The sequence below is a fragment of the Musca domestica genome, unplaced genomic scaffold, assembly GCF_030504385.1.
Source record: "Musca domestica strain aabys unplaced genomic scaffold, Musca_domestica.polishedcontigs.V.1.1 5, whole genome shotgun sequence".
NCBI lineage: Eukaryota > Metazoa > Arthropoda > Insecta > Diptera > Muscidae > Musca > Musca domestica.
The window spans coordinates 2867645-2883398 of NW_026712346.1; the positions used below are offsets into that span (position 1 = coordinate 2867645).

The following is a 15754-nucleotide window of genomic DNA, read 5'->3' on the forward strand; positions in this document are numbered from 1 at the left end:
TAACCTGCCTACTGGCAAAATATACATGTGTGCAAAATTTTAGCCTTCTATCTCAATTTGTTCGAAAGATAGCGTGATTACAACAGACAGACAGACGGACATGGCTAAATCGTCTTAGAAGATACTCTGACATGAGTATTTCGAGGAGTTACAAACGGAATGACAAAATCAATATATCCTCCATAGTATGGTGGAGGGTATAAAAAATAAAACTAATAGGAAGAAATTAATGAAAATAAGACATAGTTAAAAATGACATAAATCAACAACATAGAAAAATTAATAATATTAATATTTCTCTTAAAGTTTAAAAGATAAACGTTTATTGAGAAAATAAGAATATACACTACAAACACATTTGAAAATTTTATTCAAGTTCATTTATTTCTAAATTTATAAATAAATTGAAAGTTGAAGTGATTGTATATTCCAAATTAATAAAATTCAAAAATAATTGTTAAAATATCAATATTATGTAAAGGTTAATATAATAAATTTGTTGCGGGCCCCTCCCAAATGTTGTGCGTACTAGGCGGAGCTCAATTATTAATGAAATAGGGCATTGATTTTGGGTGACCATAGAATGGTGGTATGGTCAGCCGGCCCAGAAAATATTGTTGGTCGGTGGTTAATTTAATTATGGTGAAGTGCCTGTTGTTTAATGAGCAAATGAGCGTGGCCACTGCAAATTTCCTTAGACGGAAAAAGCATTTCCTGAAAATAAAAGAAAAAAATAATTAATAAATATATGAAAAGACTAACAAACCAGAACGATACAATTGTTACTGACACGAACTGAGAATCAGCTGTTGGGAAATAGTCGTACATTCACTGCGGATTGATAGCAAGAGAAATAAAGAGTAGATAAGTATAAAGTAGGGATACGTTATTACCAACAGGGTAGCCACAGTCTCTTAGAGAGCAATTTGGTAAGAACCTATATATATATCTATATATATATATATATAGGATGTTGTGGGTAATTATTTTTCTTTGTTTTAATACGTAGCTCCCAGTAGGCAGGTTAAGTTCGTAAATGAGCCATGTAGGTCCAAGTTATCATATAGCCCCCATATAACGGTACCTCCCGATATTCGGTATTTTGATGACTTTAGCGACATTATTTACCGGGATTGTTTCAAATTTCGCATGTGAAGTTCGTAATGGATACTTCAGCCCATGCAAGAAAATTGTCTGTGCAGGTCCACGTCTTCGTATAGCCCCCATATAACGGTACCCCCATATTCGGTATTGTGATGATTTTAGCTACATTATAAACAGATTTTTCTTCAAGTTTCGCATTTAAATATTGTAATAACTTATGACAAAAGTTGCCTATGGAGGCCCACGTCGTCGTATAAGCATTCGGTATTTTTAAGATTTAAACAGAATTTTTAACGGATTTTATTTTTTGGAAATTGCCAAATTTGTACCAAATGGTGGAGGGTATTAAAAGTTCGGCCCGGGCGAACTTACAGCTTTTTTACTTGTTATTCAATTGTATGTTTATAATTGCGGTATGTGGCACGTTACCTTACTCGTCACACTAACTACACAACTCGAACAATGACATATCGATCACACATAACAATAAAACATTTGACAAAAGCTTGTTTTATTTGTTGTAACTCATGAATAGGTGTGTCTGGTTAACCTAAAATTTGTAACAATTGTTACAAATTGTTACTGGAAGTCGTCTGTTAACCCGAAAGTTCTGCAAAAGAGAGCGGTTGGAGAGAGAAATTTTGACAGTTCTTTCAGTGAGAGTTTGCAAATTCTAGCTGGACAAATTTCTTCTTGCAATCACTTGCAAATCTTCTTCTTCTCATTCATCGACATTCAATCAGATGTTTTCTAATGTTTGTTTATTTATTTTTGTGCTTTCAATTTGAAAATATTTTTTTTTAGAATTAGCAAGACTAATAGTTTTTGGAGAACAACTTTACAAACTGTGAAAAACGTAAATGTTAATATGTAATAAGCAAGAAATTGGCCCATACTCAATTAGATAAATTATTAATCTTCACTATTATTTCAATATATATATATATATATATATATATATATATATATATATATATATATATATATATATATATATATATATATATATATATATATATATATATATATATATATATACATATATTATTACAAAAAAATATTCAATTAATGAGGTAAGTCGTAAAAAATTGTTAAAATTTGTCTAAAGGATGTTGTGGGTAATTATTTTTCTTTGTTTTAATACGTATTTGATAAGGGTTGTATTTCTTCCCCTATTTATTTAAATCTCGTAGGATACAAATCCCACTTTTATTAGGACTCTCATAAAACTTAGCCTTTTTTTGTGTTTCTCTAGACACTGTGGTATTAACCAATGCGGCGAATTCGCCTTGTTCTGCTGATTCGAGTCTTGGCTGTAGTAACCCTAGCTGGTGTTGAACAGGGAGTTTGTAGGCTCAGTATAGACAATGATTCGGGCCCATAGGTGGCAGTCGGGCAGATTATCTTTAGCATATACTGGGAATTTTTATTTCCTACCTTTTTATTTCTGGATGATGTCTGGGGTAAGAATGTTACCATTTCCCCTCACAGATACCGCTGTAGTCACAGTTTATTTTTTGGTCGGCTTACCAGATGAAATACGGAAAGCTCGCCTATTCCAAAAAAATTGATTCAATATCGTTTCTTTCTGAGTAAATCTACATCTTCAAACATTACCTTTATAACTTCTGCTCTTTATATAATTTTTGTTTAAATTCACTGGATAACGAAGCTCTTTATAATTCCTGATCTCCATTTTCACCTAGTTAAAAATAAGTCTATTCAGTTTCTTTCACTTTTCTCTTCTTCCACAAAAAAATAATTAAATACCTTTTAATGATGTTAAAATATAATATTTAAAGCCTCTATAAATTATTATCACTTTTTTCTTAGGTTAAAACTTCACTATTATTTATTTTTTTTTTTGTAATGAAAGGTTACTGTGTTTAACACCATTTTTTGACTCTTAACCTCTCTCATGTTCCACCCCCATTTATACCTTTTGGAGTACGCAGCCGCCGCTTTCCACGAATAGACTTTTTGTAAGGCTATATGCCTTCATCCTTCTCTAAATTTATTTAAATTGTCCCTTTCTAATGTGAATACCATTTTACATTTGCTCAAATTGGTAAGAGACAGGTTCTTACCAAATTGCTCTCTAAGAGACTGTGGCTACCCTGTTGGTAATAACGTGTCCCTACTTTATACTTATCTACTCTTTATTTCTCTTGCTATCAATCCGCAGTGCATGTACGACTATTTCCCAACAGCTGATTCTCAGTTCGTGTCAGTAACAATTGTATCGTTCTGGTTTGTTAGTCTTTTCATATATTTATTAATTATTTTTTTCTTTTATTTTCAGGAAATGCTTTTTCCGTCTAAGGAAATTTGCAGTGGCCACGCTCATTTGCTCATTAAACAACAGGCACTTCACCATAATTCAATTAACCACCGACCAACAATATTTTCTGGGCCGGCTGACCATACCACCATTCTATGGTCACCCAAACTCAATGCCCTATTTCATTAATAATTGAGCTCCCCCTAGTACGCACAACATTTGGGAGCTAAATATATTATCCTAAATGTGGTTCTGGAGACCGCCACAGCCGTAAAAAAAGTAAAAAGGTCTCGCCTTAAGGCCTTTCCACGCCGTTTTTTCCGTCTGCAGAGCCGGTTTCAGGGGCCCGCAACAAATTTATTATATTAACCTTTACATAATATTGATATTTTAACAATTATTTTTGAATTTTATTAATTTGGAATATACAATCACTTCAACTATCAATTTATTTTTAAATTTAGAAATAAATGAACTTGAATAAAATTTTCAAATGTGTTTGTAGTGTATATTCTTATTTTCTCAATAAACGTTTATCTTTTAAACTTTAAGAGAAATATTAATATTATTAATTTTTCTATGTTGTTGATTTATGTCATTTTTAACTATGTTTTATTTTTATTAATTTCTTCCTATTAGTTTTATTTTTTATACCCTCCACCATACTATGGAGGGTATATTGATTTTGTCATTCCGTTTGTAACTCCTCGAAATACTCATGTCAGACCCAACAAAGTATATATATTGTTGATCAGCGTAAAATTCTAAGACGATCTAGCCATGTCCGTCTGTCTGTCTGTTGTAATCACGCTATCTTTCGAACAAATTAAGATAGAAAGGCTAAAATTTTGCACACATGTATATTTTGCCAGTAGGCAGGATAAGTTCGTAAATGAGCCATGTAGGTCCAAGTTATCATATAGCCCCCATATAACGGTACCTCCCGATATTCGGTATTTTGATGATTTTAGCGACATTATTCGCCGGAATTGTTTCAAATTTGGCATTTAAAGTTCGTAATGGATACTACAGCCTAAGACAGAAAATTATCTGTGCAGATCCACGTCTTCGTGTAGCCCCCATATAACGGTACCCCCCGATATTCGGTATTTTGATGATTTTAGCGACATAATTTACCGGAATCGTTTCAAATTTGATACTTGAAGTTCGTTATAGATACTACATACTAAGTCGAAAAATGAGCCATGTAGGTCCACGTCTTCATATAGCCCCCATATACCGTACCCATCCCCCCCCCCCCCCCCCCGATATTCGGTATTTTGATGATTTTAGCGACATTATTTACCGGGATTGTTTCAAATTTCGCACGTGAAGTTCGTAATGCATACTTCAGCCCATGCCAGAAAATTGTCTGTGCAGGTCCACGTCTTCGTATAGCCCCCATATAACGGTACCCCCCATATTCGGTATTGTGATGATTTTAGCTACATTATAAACAGATTTTTCTTCAAGTTTCGCATTTAAATATTGTAATAACTTATGACAAAAGTTGCCTATGGAGGCCCACGTCGTCGTATAAGCATTCGGTATTTTTACGATTTTAACAGAATTTTTAACGGATTTTATTTTTTGGAAATTGCCAAATTTGTACCAAATGGTGGAGGGTATTAAAAGTTCGGCCCGGGCGAACTTACAGCTTTTTTACTTGTTATTCAATTGTATGTTTATAATTGCGGTATGTGGCACGTTACCTTACTCGTCACACTAACTACACAACTCGAACAATGACATATCGATCACACATAACAATAAAACATTTGACAAAAGCTTGTTTTATTTGTTGTAACTCATGAATAGGTGTGTCTGGTTAACCTAAAATTTGTAACAATTGTTACAAATTGTTACTGGAAGTCGTCTGTTAACCCGAAAGTTCTGCAAAAGAGAGCGGTTGGAGAGAGAAATTTTGACAGTTCTTTCAGTGAGAGTTTGCAAATTCTAGCTGGACAAATTTCTTCTTGCAATCACTTGCAAATCTTCTTCTTCTCATTCATCGACATTCAATCAGATGTTTTCTAATGTTTGTTTATTTATTTTTGTGCTTTCAATTTGAAAATATTTTTTTTTAGAATTAGCAAGACTAATAGTTTTTGGAGAACAACTTTACAAACTGTGAAAAACGTAAATGTTAATATGTAATAAGCAAGAAATTGGCCCATACTCAATTAGATAAATTATTAATCTTCACTATTATTTCAATATATATATATATATATATATATATATATATATATATATATACATATATTATTACAAAAAAATATTCAATTAATGAGGTAAGTCGTAAAAAATTGTTAAAATTTGTCTAAAGGATGTTGTGGGTAATTATTTTTCTTTGTTTTAATACGTATTTGATAAGGGTTGTATTTCTTCCCCTATTTATTTAAATCTCGTAGGATACAAATCCCACTTTTATTAGGACTCTCATAAAACTTAGCCTTTTTTTGTGTTTCTCTAGACACTGTGGTATTAACCAATGCGGCGAATTCGCCTTGTTCTGCTGATTCGAGTCTTGGCTGTAGTAACCCTAGCTGGTGTTGAACAGGGAGTTTGTAGGCTCAGTATAGACAATGATTCGGGCCCATAGGTGGCAGTCGGGCAGATTATCTTTAGCATATACTGGGAATTTTTATTTCCTACCTTTTTATTTCTGGATGATGTCTGGGGTAAGAATGTTACCATTTCCCCTCACAGATACCGCTGTAGTCACAGTTTATTTTTTGGTCGGCTTACCAGATGAAATACGGAAAGCTCGCCTATTCCAAAAAAATTGATTCAATATCGTTTCTTTCTGAGTAAATCTACATCTTCAAACATTACCTTTATAACTTCTGCTCTTTATATAATTTTTGTTTAAATTCACTGGATAACGAAGCTCTTTATAATTCCTGATCTCCATTTTCACCTAGTTAAAAATAAGTCTATTCAGTTTCTTTCACTTTTCTCTTCTTCCACAAAAAAATAATTAAATACCTTTTAATGATGTTAAAATATAATATTTAAAGCCTCTATAAATTATTATCACTTTTTTCTTAGGTTAAAACTTCACTATTATTTATTTTTTTTTTTTTTTTGTAATGAAAGGTTACTGTGTTTAACACCATTTTTTGACTCTTAACCTCTCTCATGTTCCACCCCCATTTATACCTTTTGGAGTACGCAGCCGCCGCTTTCCACGAATAGACTTTTTGTAAGGCTATATGCCTTCATCCTTCTCTAAATTTATTTAAATTGTCCCTTTCTAATGTGAATACCATTTTACATTTGCTCAAATTGGTAAGAGACAGGTTCTTACCAAATTGCTCTCTAAGAGACTGTGGCTACCCTGTTGGTAATAACGTGTCCCTACTTTATACTTATCTACTCTTTATTTCTCTTGCTATCAATCCGCAGTGCATGTACGACTATTTCCCAACAGCTGATTCTCAGTTCGTGTCAGTAACAATTGTATCGTTCTGGTTTGTTAGTCTTTTCATATATTTATTAATTATTTTTTTCTTTTATTTTCAGGAAATGCTTTTTCCGTCTAAGGAAATTTGCAGTGGCCACGCTCATTTGCTCATTAAACAACAGGCACTTCACCATAATTCAATTAACCACCGACCAACAATATTTTCTGGGCCGGCTGACCATACCACCATTCTATGGTCACCCAAACTCAATGCCCTATTTCATTAATAATTGAGCTCCCCCTAGTACGCACAACATTTGGGAGCTAAATATATTATCCTAAATGTGGTTCTGGAGACCGCCACAGCCGTAAAAAAAGTAAAAAGGTCTCGCCTTAAGGCCTTTCCACGCCGTTTTTTTCCGTCTGCAGAGCCGGTTTCAGGAGCCCGCAACAAATTTATTACATTAACCTTTACATAATATTGATATTTTAACAATTATTTTTGAATTTTATTAATTTGGAATATACAATCACTTCAACTATCAATTTATTTTTAAATTTAGAAATAAATGAACTTGAATAAAATTTTCAAATGTGTTTGTAGTGTATATTCTTATTTTCTCAATAAACGTTTATCTTTTAAACTTTAAGAGAAATATTAATATTATTAATTTTTCTATGTTGTTGATTTATGTCATTTTTAACTATGTTTTATTTTTATTAATTTCTTCCTATTAGTTTTATTTTTTATACCCTCCACCATACTATGGAGGGTATATTGATTTTGTCATTCCGTTTGTAACTCCTCGAAATACTCATGTCAGACCCAACAAAGTATATATATTGTTGATCAGCGTAAAATTCTAAGACGATCTAGCCATGTCCGTCTGTCTGTCTGTTGTAATCACGCTATCTTTCGAACAAATTAAGATAGAAAGGCTAAAATTTTGCACACATGTATATTTTGCCAGTAGGCAGGATAAGTTCGTAAATGAGCCATGTAGGTCCAAGTTATCATATAGCCCCCATATAACGGTACCTCCCGATATTCGGTATTTTGATGATTTTAGCGACATTATTCGCCGGAATTGTTTCAAATTTGGCATTTAAAGTTCGTAATGGATACTACAGCCTAAGACAGAAAATTATCTGTGCAGATCCACGTCTTCGTGTAGCCCCCATATAACGGTACCCCCCGATATTCGGTATTTTGATGATTTTAGCGACATAATTTACCGGAATCGTTTCAAATTTGATACTTGAAGTTCGTTATAGATACTACATACTAAGTCGAAAAATGAGCCATGTAGGTCCACGTCTTCATATAGCCCCCATATACCGTACCCATCCCCCCCCCCCCGATATTCGGTATTTTGATGATTTTAGCGACATTATTTACCGGGATTGTTTCAAATTTCGCACGTGAAGTTCGTAATGCATACTTCAGCCCATGCCAGAAAATTGTCTGTGCAGGTCCACGTCTTCGTATAGCCCCCATATAACGGTACCCCCCATATTCGGTATTGTGATGATTTTAGCTACATTATAAACAGATTTTTCTTCAAGTTTCGCATTTAAATATTGTAATAACTTATGACAAAAGTTGCCTATGGAGGCCCACGTCGTCGTATAAGCATTCGGTATTTTTACGATTTTAACAGAATTTTTAACGGATTTTATTTTTTGGAAATTGCCAAATTTGTACCAAATGGTGGAGGGTATTAAAAGTTCGGCCCGGGCGAACTTACAGCTTTTTTACTTGTTATTCAATTGTATGTTTATAATTGCGGTATGTGGCACGTTACCTTACTCGTCACACTAACTACACAACTCGAACAATGACATATCGATCACACATAACAATAAAACATTTGACAAAAGCTTGTTTTATTTGTTGTAACTCATGAATAGGTGTGTCTGGTTAACCTAAAATTTGTAACAATTGTTACAAATTGTTACTGGAAGTCGTCTGTTAACCCGAAAGTTCTGCAAAAGAGAGCGGTTGGAGAGAGAAATTTTGACAGTTCTTTCAGTGAGAGTTTGCAAATTCTAGCTGGACAAATTTCTTCTTGCAATCACTTGCAAATCTTCTTCTTCTCATTCATTGACATTCAATCAGATGTTTTCTAATGTTTGTTTATTTATTTTTGTGCTTTCAATTTGAAAATATTTTTTTTTAGAATTAGCAAGACTAATAGTTTTTGGAGAACAACTTTACAAACTGTGAAAAACGTAAATGTTAATATGTAATAAGCAAGAAATTGGCCCATACTCAATTAGATAAATTATTAATCTTCACTATTATTTCAATATATATATATATATATATATATATATATATATATATATATATATATATATATATATATATATATATATATATATATATATACATATATTATTACAAAAAAATATTCAATTAATGAGGTAAGTCGTAAAAAATTGTTAAAATTTGTCTAAAGGATGTTGTGGGTAATTATTTTTCTTTGTTTTAATACGTATTTGATAAGGGTTGTATTTCTTCCCCTATTTATTTAAATCTCGTAGGATACAAATCCCACTTTTATTAGGACTCTCATAAAACTTAGCCTTTTTTTGTGTTTCTCTAGACACTGTGGTATTAACCAATGCGGCGAATTCGCCTTGTTCTGCTGATTCGAGTCTTGGCTGTAGTAACCCTAGCTGGTGTTGAACAGGGAGTTTGTAGGCTCAGTATAGACAATGATTCGGGCCCATAGGTGGCAGTCGGGCAGATTATCTTTAGCATATACTGGGAATTTTTATTTCCTACCTTTTTATTTCTGGATGATGTCTGGGGTAAGAATGTTACCATTTCCCCTCACAGATACCGCTGTAGTCACAGTTTATTTTTTGGTCGGCTTACCAGATGAAATACGGAAAGCTCGCCTATTCCAAAAAAATTGATTCAATATCGTTTCTTTCTGAGTAAATCTACATCTTCAAACATTACCTTTATAACTTCTGCTCTTTATATAATTTTTGTTTAAATTCACTGGATAACGAAGCTCTTTATAATTCCTGATCTCCATTTTCACCTAGTTAAAAATAAGTCTATTCAGTTTCTTTCACTTTTCTCTTCTTCCACAAAAAAATAATTAAATACCTTTTAATGATGTTAAAATATAATATTTAAAGCCTCTATAAATTATTATCACTTTTTTCTTAGGTTAAAACTTCACTATTATTTATTTTTTTTTTTTTTGTAATGAAAGGTTACTGTGTTTAACACCATTTTTTGACTCTTAACCTCTCTCATGTTCCACCCCCATTTATACCTTTTGGAGTACGCAGCCGCCGCTTTCCACGAATAGACTTTTTGTAAGGCTATATGCCTTCATCCTTCTCTAAATTTATTTAAATTGTCCCTTTCTAATGTGAATACCATTTTACATTTGCTCAAATTGGTAAGAGACAGGTTCTTACCAAATTGCTCTCTAAGAGACTGTGGCTACCCTGTTGGTAATAACGTGTCCCTACTTTATACTTATCTACTCTTTATTTCTCTTGCTATCAATCCGCAGTGCATGTACGACTATTTCCCAACAGCTGATTCTCAGTTCGTGTCAGTAACAATTGTATCGTTCTGGTTTGTTAGTCTTTTCATATATTTATTAATTATTTTTTTCTTTTATTTTCAGGAAATGCTTTTTCCGTCTAAGGAAATTTGCAGTGGCCACGCTCATTTGCTCATTAAACAACAGGCACTTCACCATAATTCAATTAACCACCGACCAACAATATTTTCTGGGCCGGCTGACCATACCACCATTCTATGGTCACCCAAACTCAATGCCCTATTTCATTAATAATTGAGCTCCCCCTAGTACGCACAACATTTGGGAGCTAAATATATTATCCTAAATGTGGTTCTGGAGACCGCCACAGCCGTAAAAAAAGTAAAAAGGTCTCGCCTTAAGGCCTTTCCACGCCGTTTTTTTCCGTCTGCAGAGCCGGTTTCAGGGGCCCGCAACAAATTTATTATATTAACCTTTACATAATATTGATATTTTAACAATTATTTTTGAATTTTATTAATTTGGAATATACAATCACTTCAACTATCAATTTATTTTTAAATTTAGAAATAAATGAACTTGAATAAAATTTTCAAATGTGTTTGTAGTGTATATTCTTATTTTCTCAATAAACGTTTATCTTTTAAACTTTAAGAGAAATATTAATATTATTAATTTTTCTATGTTGTTGATTTATGTCATTTTTAACTATGTTTTATTTTTATTAATTTCTTCCTATTAGTTTTATTTTTTATACCCTCCACCATACTATGGAGGGTATATTGATTTTGTCATTCCGTTTGTAACTCCTCGAAATACTCATGTCAGACCCAACAAAGTATATATATTGTTGATCAGCGTAAAATTCTAAGACGATCTAGCCATGTCCGTCTGTCTGTCTGTTGTAATCACGCTATCTTTCGAACAAATTAAGATAGAAAGGCTAAAATTTTGCACACATGTATATTTTGCCAGTAGGCAGGATAAGTTCGTAAATGAGCCATGTAGGTCCAAGTTATCATATAGCCCCCATATAACGGTACCTCCCGATATTCGGTATTTTGATGATTTTAGCGACATTATTCGCCGGAATTGTTTCAAATTTGGCATTTAAAGTTCGTAATGGATACTACAGCCTAAGACAGAAAATTATCTGTGCAGATCCACGTCTTCGTGTAGCCCCCATATAACGGTACCCCCCGATATTCGGTATTTTGATGATTTTAGCGACATAATTTACCGGAATCGTTTCAAATTTGATACTTGAAGTTCGTTATAGATACTACATACTAAGTCGAAAAATGAGCCATGTAGGTCCACGTCTTCATATAGCCCCCATATACCGTACCCATCCCCCCCCCCCCGATATTCGGTATTTTGATGATTTTAGCGACATTATTTACCGGGATTGTTTCAAATTTCGCACGTGAAGTTCGTAATGCATACTTCAGCCCATGCCAGAAAATTGTCTGTGCAGGTCCACGTCTTCGTATAGCCCCCATATAACGGTACCCCCCATATTCGGTATTGTGATGATTTTAGCTACATTATAAACAGATTTTTCTTCAAGTTTCGCATTTAAATATTGTAATAACTTATGACAAAAGTTGCCTATGGAGGCCCACGTCGTCGTATAAGCATTCGGTATTTTTACGATTTTAACAGAATTTTTAACGGATTTTATTTTTTGGAAATTGCCAAATTTGTACCAAATGGTGGAGGGTATTAAAAGTTCGGCCCGGGCGAACTTACAGCTTTTTTACTTGTTATTCAATTGTATGTTTATAATTGCGGTATGTGGCACGTTACCTTACTCGTCACACTAACTACACAACTCGAACAATGACATATCGATCACACATAACAATAAAACATTTGACAAAAGCTTGTTTTATTTGTTGTAACTCATGAATAGGTGTGTCTGGTTAACCTAAAATTTGTAACAATTGTTACAAATTGTTACTGGAAGTCGTCTGTTAACCCGAAAGTTCTGCAAAAGAGAGCGGTTGGAGAGAGAAATTTTGACAGTTCTTTCAGTGAGAGTTTGCAAATTCTAGCTGGACAAATTTCTTCTTGCAATCACTTGCAAATCTTCTTCTTCTCATTCATCGACATTCAATCAGATGTTTTCTAATGTTTGTTTATTTATTTTTGTGCTTTCAATTTGAAAATATTTTTTTTTAGAATTAGCAAGACTAATAGTTTTTGGAGAACAACTTTACAAACTGTGAAAAACGTAAATGTTAATATGTAATAAGCAAGAAATTGGCCCATACTCAATTAGATAAATTATTAATCTTCACTATTATTTCAATATATATATATATATATATACATATATTATTACAAAAAAATATTCAATTAATGAGGTAAGTCGTAAAAAATTGTTAAAATTTGTCTAAAGGATGTTGTGGGTAATTATTTTTCTTTGTTTTAATACGTATTTGATAAGGGTTGTATTTCTTCCCCTATTTATTTAAATCTCGTAGGATACAAATCCCACTTTTATTAGGACTCTCATAAAACTTAGCCTTTTTTTGTGTTTCTCTAGACACTGTGGTATTAACCAATGCGGCGAATTCGCCTTGTTCTGCTGATTCGAGTCTTGGCTGTAGTAACCCTAGCTGGTGTTGAACAGGGAGTTTGTAGGCTCAGTATAGACAATGATTCGGGCCCATAGGTGGCAGTCGGGCAGATTATCTTTAGCATATACTGGGAATTTTTATTTCCTACCTTTTTATTTCTGGATGATGTCTGGGGTAAGAATGTTACCATTTCCCCTCACAGATACCGCTGTAGTCACAGTTTATTTTTTGGTCGGCTTACCAGATGAAATACGGAAAGCTCGCCTATTCCAAAAAAATTGATTCAATATCGTTTCTTTCTGAGTAAATCTACATCTTCAAACATTACCTTTATAACTTCTGCTCTTTATATAATTTTTGTTTAAATTCACTGGATAACGAAGCTCTTTATAATTCCTGATCTCCATTTTCACCTAGTTAAAAATAAGTCTATTCAGTTTCTTTCACTTTTCTCTTCTTCCACAAAAAAATAATTAAATACCTTTTAATGATGTTAAAATATAATATTTAAAGCCTCTATAAATTATTATCACTTTTTTCTTAGGTTAAAACTTCACTATTATTTATTTTTTTTTTTTTTTTGTAATGAAAGGTTACTGTGTTTAACACCATTTTTTGACTCTTAACCTCTCTCATGTTCCACCCCCATTTATACCTTTTGGAGTACGCAGCCGCCGCTTTCCACGAATAGACTTTTTGTAAGGCTATATGCCTTCATCCTTCTCTAAATTTATTTAAATTGTCCCTTTCTAATGTGAATACCATTTTACATTTGCTCAAATTGGTAAGAGACAGGTTCTTACCAAATTGCTCTCTAAGAGACTGTGGCTACCCTGTTGGTAATAACGTGTCCCTACTTTATACTTATCTACTCTTTATTTCTCTTGCTATCAATCCGCAGTGCATGTACGACTATTTCCCAACAGCTGATTCTCAGTTCGTGTCAGTAACAATTGTATCGTTCTGGTTTGTTAGTCTTTTCATATATTTATTAATTATTTTTTTCTTTTATTTTCAGGAAATGCTTTTTCCGTCTAAGGAAATTTGCAGTGGCCACGCTCATTTGCTCATTAAACAACAGGCACTTCACCATAATTCAATTAACCACCGACCAACAATATTTTCTGGGCCGGCTGACCATACCACCATTCTATGGTCACCCAAACTCAATGCCCTATTTCATTAATAATTGAGCTCCCCCTAGTACGCACAACATTTGGGAGCTAAATATATTATCCTAAATGTGGTTCTGGAGACCGCCACAGCCGTAAAAAAAGTAAAAAGGTCTCGCCTTAAGGCCTTTCCACGCCGTTTTTTCCGTCTGCAGAGCCGGACTTTGTTGGTTTCAGGGGCCCGCAACAAATTTATTATATTAACCTTTACATAATATTGATATTTTAACAATTATTTTTGAATTTTATTAATTTGGAATATACAATCACTTCAACTATCAATTTATTTTTAAATTTAGAAATAAATGAACTTGAATAAAATTTTCAAATGTGTTTGTAGTGTATATTCTTATTTTCTCAATAAACGTTTATCTTTTAAACTTTAAGAGAAATATTAATATTATTAATTTTTCTATGTTGTTGATTTATGTCATTTTTAACTATGTTTTATTTTTATTAATTTCTTCCTATTAGTTTTATTTTTTATACCCTCCACCATACTATGGAGGGTATATTGATTTTGTCATTCCGTTTGTAACTCCTCGAAATACTCATGTCAGACCCAACAAAGTATATATATTATTGATCAGCGTAAAATTCTAAGACGATCTAACCATGTCCGTCTGTCTGTCTGTTGTAATCACGCTATCTTTCGAACAAATTAAGATAGAAAGGCTAAAATTTTGCACACATGTATATTTTGCCAGTAGGCAGGATAAGTTCGTAAATGAGCCATGTAGGTCCAAGTTATCATATAGCCCCCATATAACGGTACCTCCCGATATTCGGTATTTTGATGATTTTAGCGACATTATTCGCCGGAATTGTTTCAAATTTGGCATTTAAAGTTCGTAATGGATACTACAGCCTAAGACAGAAAATTATCTGTGCAGATCCACGTCTTCGTGTAGCCCCCATATAACGGTACCCCCCGATATTCGGTATTTTGATGATTTTAGCGACATAATTTACCGGAATCGTTTCAAATTTGATACTTGAAGTTCGTTATAGATACTACATACTAAGTCGAAAAATGAGCCATGTAGGTCCACGTCTTCATATAGCCCCCATATACCGTACCCATCCCCCCCCCCCCCCCCCCCCCGATATTCGGTATTTTGATGATTTTAGCGACATTATTTACCGGGATTGTTTCAAATTTCGCACGTGAAGTTCGTAATGCATACTTCAGCCCATGCCAGAAAATTGTCTGTGCAGGTCCACGTCTTCGTATAGCCCCCATATAACGGTACCCCCCATATTCGGTATTGTGATGATTTTAGCTACATTATAAACAGATTTTTCTTCAAGTTTCGCATTTAAATATTGTAATAACTTATGACAAAAGTTGCCTATGGAGGCCCACGTCGTCGTATAAGCATTCGGTATTTTTACGATTTTAACAGAATTTTTAACGGATTTTATTTTTTGGAAATTGCCAAATTTGTACCAAATGGTGGAGGGTATTAAAAGTTCGGCCCGGGCGAACTTACAGCTTTTTTACTTGTTATTCAATTGTATGTTTATAATTGCGGTATGTGGCACGTTACCTTACTCGTCACACTAACTACACAACTCGAACAATGACATACCGATCACACATAACAATAAAACATTTGACAAAAGCTTGTTTTATTTGTTGTAACTTATGAATAGGTGTGTCTGGT

At 33.4% G+C, this 15754-nt stretch overlaps 1 long non-coding RNA gene across 1 annotated transcript; it reads right to left on the minus strand.

Moving 5' to 3' along the window:
* Window positions 1-353: 353 nt before the first annotated feature.
* Window positions 354-940, minus strand: LOC131804866 (uncharacterized). Its single transcript, XR_009343372.1, has 2 exons — window positions 778-940; window positions 354-714 (listed from the first exon to the last, which is right to left on the minus strand). It is a non-coding gene; the product is annotated as an uncharacterized LOC131804866 (long non-coding RNA).
* Between the last annotated feature and the right edge of the window lie 14814 nt (window positions 941-15754).